This window comes from Dipteris shenzhenensis, chromosome 12 (assembly GCF_047967505.1).
Source record: "Dipteris shenzhenensis isolate YYH24624 ecotype China chromosome 12, Dip_SZ_1.0, whole genome shotgun sequence".
Taxonomy (NCBI): domain Eukaryota; kingdom Viridiplantae; phylum Streptophyta; class Polypodiopsida; order Gleicheniales; family Dipteridaceae; genus Dipteris; species Dipteris shenzhenensis.
Genome location: NC_141607.1, coordinates 13,809,806 through 13,816,598, shown reverse-complemented (window position 1 = coordinate 13,816,598; position 6,793 = coordinate 13,809,806).

Genomic DNA, 6,793 nt, shown 5'->3' with positions numbered 1-6,793 from the left:
TGTAGGCATGGGACCACATACATCTGAATGCACCAAAGCAAGCTTTTCAAGCTCTTTCTTTCCCCTTCTTTTATGGGCTGATTTAGTCTGCTTCGCATAGAGACAATTCTCACAAAATTCAAAGTCAGGAAAACTCAAATGTGGTACATAACCCAAATGGCACAAGAGTTTCATTCTATTCTAGATTATGTGCCCCAACTAGCAATGCCACAAAGAAGGACTTGGCTACTCGGTTATTGCAACAACATGATCAAACACCCTTAATACATGTAAGGGATACAATGTCCCACACTTGGCACCCCTTGCCAAAATCAAACTTTTGAAGTTTCCAACTCTAAAAGCCAAAAGTGGTCTGAAAACCAGCATCAACTAGCTGACCCGCTGAAATGAGACTTAAGCACATGTCACATTTTTCAAAACAAATGCGAAACCATTTGCAAAAGAAAACTTCATGTCACATGCATAGTCATTTCCAAGATGCACAAAATCTATCTTTTCATTGTCATAAGTGAAGAACCATTCCCTATGAGCAGTAACATGGAATGAAGCACCAAAATCCAAAATCCAATGCTAGGAATATGCATCCTCTGAAGTGGTAAGCAACTCTGCAGGTTGATTAGTGGACATGAAGAGAATGCCATTGTCACTATTATGAGTGACTGCATTGATCTTCTCGATCTTCACTTTTCCTATAACCTCCCTTGGACTCTCTTCCTTCTTATTTGCACCCCAATTTGCATAACCTCCTTGCCTGAATAATTTGATGGCATATACTAAACCACAATTTCATAAGTTTGAGTAGTTGCCACATAGAGATCTACATGGGTGGTAATAATGCTCACGACCTTGCTTGTTCAAGGTTCCCACCTTTTACAAGGTCTTAGTGTTGATAAAGCAAACCTCACTAAAAAAAATTGAGAAGGAGAGGAAAAGACAAGAGAGACTAAAAGGGATTTTAGGACGAAACCCCAAAACTATGGGGAAAACCTCTACTGTATGTATACACAAAACTACTTTGAACCGAGATACTCTAACAAGTGAGGGAGAAGACCTATACCCCTCTCCTAGGCGGCTAGTAGTCTGTGGGTCAACCCCTACTGTAGGTGGTACGATCCTTGCAGTAGGTGGGCCGATTGCCTCTCATGCCCATAAGAGTGCCCATGCAACCCTATAAAGGGGCTACCCCCTCCCATATGTAGGGGCTTCCACCCAACTGAGCTACCCAGCCACTTGCCCTATAAAGGGCTACTACACACAACCTATAAACAGGCTCCCCCCTTCCCTATGTGGGCTAACGAGGGGCCACCTTAGCCCATTTCCCTATAAAAGGGCTACCATGCAACCTATAGGGGTTGACCCCTTGCCTTAGATAGCACAGCTAGTAGGCCTAAGTGGTTGACTAGGAAGTCAACCCACCTCTGCCTACAAAGGGATCAAAGGTTCTAGTCCATAGCACCATAGGGTAGCCCAAAAGCACTCCAAATTGTCTAGCATAGTGCGCTACCATGAAGCAAGAATGTGAAAAAGGGGGAAGGGGAAGATTAGAGAAGGTGGATAGAAGAGCAGGAAACTCCTTTGGCTTTCACAGAAGGAGTATGTTACAAAAGTATTGCAGCGTTTCAATATGGAGGGGGGAAAGACTGTAAGTACTTCATTGCCTCCATATGTGAAACTGAGTCAAAAGCAAACAGTCCCAAATCAGATGAGGAGAGGTCCATGATGGCCAAGGTTCCTTATGCATCATTGGTTGGGAGTCTTATGTATGCTATGATAGCTACTACATCGGACATTGCATTTGTAGTGGGAGTTGTTAGCTGGTATATGGCTAATCCAGAAAAGAGGCATTGGGAGCCAGTTAAGTGCATCCTAAGGTACATGAAGGGTACCAAGGAGATGTGTATTTGCTTTGCAAGTGGAGAGATGCGTGTACTTGGGTACACAGATTCAGACTATGCAAGGCATGTGGATAGCGGGAGATCCACTTCTAATTATGTGTTCACCTTTGCAGGTGGTGTAGTGTCATGGATGTCTCGTGCACAAAAGTGCATTGCTTTGTCTACCACAGAGGCCAAATAGGTTGTAGCCACAGAGGGTTGCAAGGAGGTTATATGGCTTGATCCGCTAGTGGGAGATTTGGGGATTCATACAAGTGTACCAACATCACATAATGATTCCATGAGTGTTATTCAGCTAGCACAGAATTCGGTCTTTCATGCAAAGACCAAAACACATTGAGGTTAGGTACCATTTCATGCAAAGACCAAAACACATTGAGGTTAGGTACCATTGAGGTTAGGTACTTGAGGATGAATACATGGAGCTTGTCAAGGTTCATACAAATGATAACCCTGCAAATATGTTGATGAAGAGTCTACCTAGTCAGCAGTTTGAGTATTGTTGTGTATTGATGGTGGGCATTGGATGTATGCTCACTGGCTGTTCTCCTTTAAAGACACATTGGCCTTTAAGTGGGAGGTTGTGGGGGTTCAAGGCCACTGTGCCTTAACCCCGGTTATGTACAATACTCAAACACATATATATATATGGATGACATAGAAGATTGGGGTGTTCTGCACCCACCAAAACTTGTGTGGCTCTCTTCTGGTTCCCTCTCTCTCTCCCTCTTCTGTTTTGCTTCCGTTGAGAGCACTCTCACATATAGAAGTGACCTTGGTCACAAGGTCCCAAGAAATCTAGAAGGACCAAACAAATCAATCACAAGGTCCTAAGAAATCTAAAAGATGATGGCAACTAGGGTGACTAGGCATTAACTCAAAATACCCTATGGTGGAGCTGATAGATGGACCTTAATGCAATTGGCCATCAATGAACCAAAATTCAAACAAAGTAGAATGCAATTAGACCCAGCATCAAAGCAAATAAATGCTGGTAAGTGACAAGGGAAGATAACACACCCTCATGGAATAGAATGCAATCAATGCCATATGGAAGTTATTTCATGAATTGAATGTAACAATTTCAATAGGCCACTCACTCCACATTGTAGAAAGTTCTTTCAAGATACCCCACAACACGCAAGTGACCAATGGGGAAAAGACTATGATCACCAATGTAGAAGTGACCAAGATAAACATCACAGATGAAGAAGTTCCACTGATCGATGTTAAGGTCTAAAATCAACTGATTAAGAGAGCCATCATTGATGAAGATTCTAGAGCTAACATCATCTTGGAAGAATTCCAATTGTGGCTCAAGTTGAACAGCTTGAAACTGTCACCTTCTAAAATTTGCATGGCATTATCAACAATGATTAGTGATGCCAAAGAGGATCCTCAAGTATATATGAATCAAGATAAGCCAATCTTACATTAGGGTCACATTCATTGTGGTCAAGATGGCAAATGAGGAGGGATACACCATGATTTTGGGTAGGCTATGGTTGAAAGGCACAAAAGTCATCCACAATTGAGGGAATAATTTGCTTGAAACTGAAAACAAAGGAAAGGAAGTGCAAATACCCATGGAAACAAGAACATCATTAAAGAATGCAAGCACAAATGTCTGGAATTAGAAGAAGCATGTACCATTAATATTGGAGACAAACTCCTTGCCTTGAACATTGTGTTGGTAGCAACCATTGATGCCATGAGAGGAGCACGAGAGAGGCCAACGTTACGTTGGAAATGCTTTTCTTTTTCAAAAAAATAAACTTTCTCTCTCTAGAGACACTCACCCATAAATGCTACACCAAATCGCAAAAAAATAACACACTAGCATTTTGAAGTTTTTGCTATTTTTTTCTAGTGTCATAAATGCTACACCAAATTGCAAAATAGATAGAACTTGCAAAAGTGCTTTCATCCATATATTATCAACATTTAAAAGCTCAATGTTATCATAGGAATATGGTCTTTTCTTCCATGTGTCATCATTTTTTTTTGGGGAATAATATAAAACTTTTCTTTTTGCAACAAATGCCTTATCTTTAGCTCCTCTTTCAAGTTGATTACTCATTCGCTTTGTCTTTTCCTCATGAAGTAAATGAACTTCTCCAAAGATGGAAGTTCCTTACACACTACCACACTACTAACATAAAACATCGTATGTCTAAGCCAATTCAACGCTACCTAGACCAAATCACCTCCTTCTATCTTGATGTTTAATTGCATGAATTCATTTTGGCCTTCCTTAAGACTAGAAATGAATTCAAAGATACTTTCAATCTATCTCAAGGAATACAACCTTATTCTTCAAGGGAAGAGTAGAGGGTGTACTCGTGGTTGCATACAAGTTCTTCAAGCCCTTCCATGCATCATTAGAAGTATGAATTGACTTTCTCTTTGAGATAGCATGCTCTTGTTTTGCGAGGTTCATTGAGGCAAGTATTCTCTTCTATCTTCTCATGAATTGTGTAGTTATTTTGCACCTACTAAAAGCAAGAACAATACTATTGTAGAATGCACCTTAGGAATAGAACATTTGTATCAAGATGAAGCTATAAATGTAACTACCTAGTCACTTTACAAGGCATTTACTACAGCTATGCCAGACATAACCCTATAAGAGAGACACGAGGATCGATCCTACAGATGAAAACTTCCAACATGCAAACATGAAGAAAATGAAAATTAGGCCCTTAATGCCCTCAAATGGAGTTTACTATTTATGCGAAGAAAATGAAAATAAGGTCCTTACTACCATCAAATAGAGTTTACTATTTATGCGAAGAAAGAGAAAGCATGTATCTTATATGGCATGTAGAAAAGTAAGTGAATAATATAAATGACATAGTTTATGATGAAAAGTAGGCCAAAAAATAGGAAACACAACCACCAGTAATGCTTAATTGGAACAAGGATAACCTAAAAATAAGGGTGAACAACACATGCCTAGGGAAAGTGGAAACAAGGTTGTAGAAGTTGAAACTAAGAAGAGATTGGCAACTAAGGAATCTCAAGCAAGGACCCAAGAGATTGGCAATTAAGGAAGGACCCAAGAGGTCACAAATGCTAAGAAATCTAACTTGGATATACTCTAGTTTTTTTAGTAATTCAAAAGAGAGACTTAAGTTTTTTAGAGTCATTTAAAAGAGGTACTGAAGGTATTCCAATGTATAGTTTCATGGGGGAGATGCAAATGACATCTCAATTGTATTTATATATACTACAAATAGCCAATTCCATCTAAGTGGGCTATACCCACTTGTAATCTGTGTAGCTTTTAACTTTTAAAAATTGCCTTCAAATTCTTTTAACTAGTATGTCTACTTGGGTCCATATTAATTCTGTGTAGTAACTTGAAGTCCAAACATTGTTCTCCATTTTATAATTATATTCAAACTCTGCCTCTTGCATTCATATGACATTCTCTAAATGACTTAAGCTCTTATAGTATGTTTTATTGCAACACATAAAGGAGAGTGTTTACTATTTTAGATATCACAAGTGTAAAGATGAACTCTTTTTTTTTCTTTGGTCATCACTATGCTTTTGTCTTTGTTGTCTACAAGAGTTCAAGTTTTAGCATATAAGGAAATTCAAGGAGCGCATTGTCTACATCGTCATACGTACATACAAATTGTGTTTTGAGTACCTTGCACAAGATGACCCATGGGTTGAAACAAATGAACTAGATCACCCCAATTCACACTTAGAGCATAGTGACTATTGTGATGAAAGGTGTTTAAAGGCTCTTGGTTGAAGTGTCATACTATGATATATTTATTGCGAGGTACAATAGTTTTAAATGCCCTCCAAGATTCCAATGGTACCATCAAGCCTACACACTATTTCAATTACGTTGATTATTTAATGCGAAAATGTTCGCCTTAACATGTCAATTTCTCATAGAGAATCTGCCAAAAGATGGATCAAGAATTGCACCTAAAAATTTGGCATTTTGACTTCTTCTTTCCTTGGATATTTAATATATTTGAAATTGTTGGCTACCTTTTCAGGACCATACCCCTTAATAGCAATCGCGAACTATGACATTACAAGACCATTAAATCTTAATGGGTCCACCCATTAAGTCTATAATCCTATTTTTGGGGGTAAATAAAAATTTTAAAACTCTATGTAATCCTAAGTACACACACTCTACCATTTTTTATATTTCTCACTTCCAAAAGTGTCAAATCCCATCTCATTTCTTAATGAAATCAATTAAGAATCATCCCTCATTGCTTGTTAATGATCATGCCTTGTTAGCCCGTCATAAGTAAAATTAGTTTTGCTATTCCACATAATTTGGTCTAAGGTACTATTATGTAATTGCTTCTTGTGGATCATTTGTTTTACCTGTACCAAGAAGACTCTACATTTCTCTACTTGTACTAGGATATCCTACTTTGACATTGTACTTCAATCTTGTTTCGGCACTCCTGGTGTGCATGCATTACGATAACAAACCAATCGAGACCCAATCTCTATGACTAAAACGCATTCCATGTTATTCATTATGTTCGCCAAAGATAGCTACATTGCTCTCTTGATAAGTCACATTTCCTTGGTGTTATGTGAAATATATTATCACAGGTATAGGTATACTACCACACAAGAAAAAACACTAGCTGTACTAACTATTACATTCAACCAACCTAGAAATGGTTTCAAGACTATTAATTCCATCTTAGTACAATTATGCTCAACCAACCTAGAAATGGTTTCAAGACTATTAATTCCATCTGATTATTTGTCTCAATCTTTGCCTCTAAAAACAAATGCATATCTAAAGATGCATCTATCTCTAAAGGTTAAAGTTGACTATGGCCAAGGCTACCACAAATGTTTTGTTCTTTCAAAACTATGCACATCTTAATCTATACTAAGAA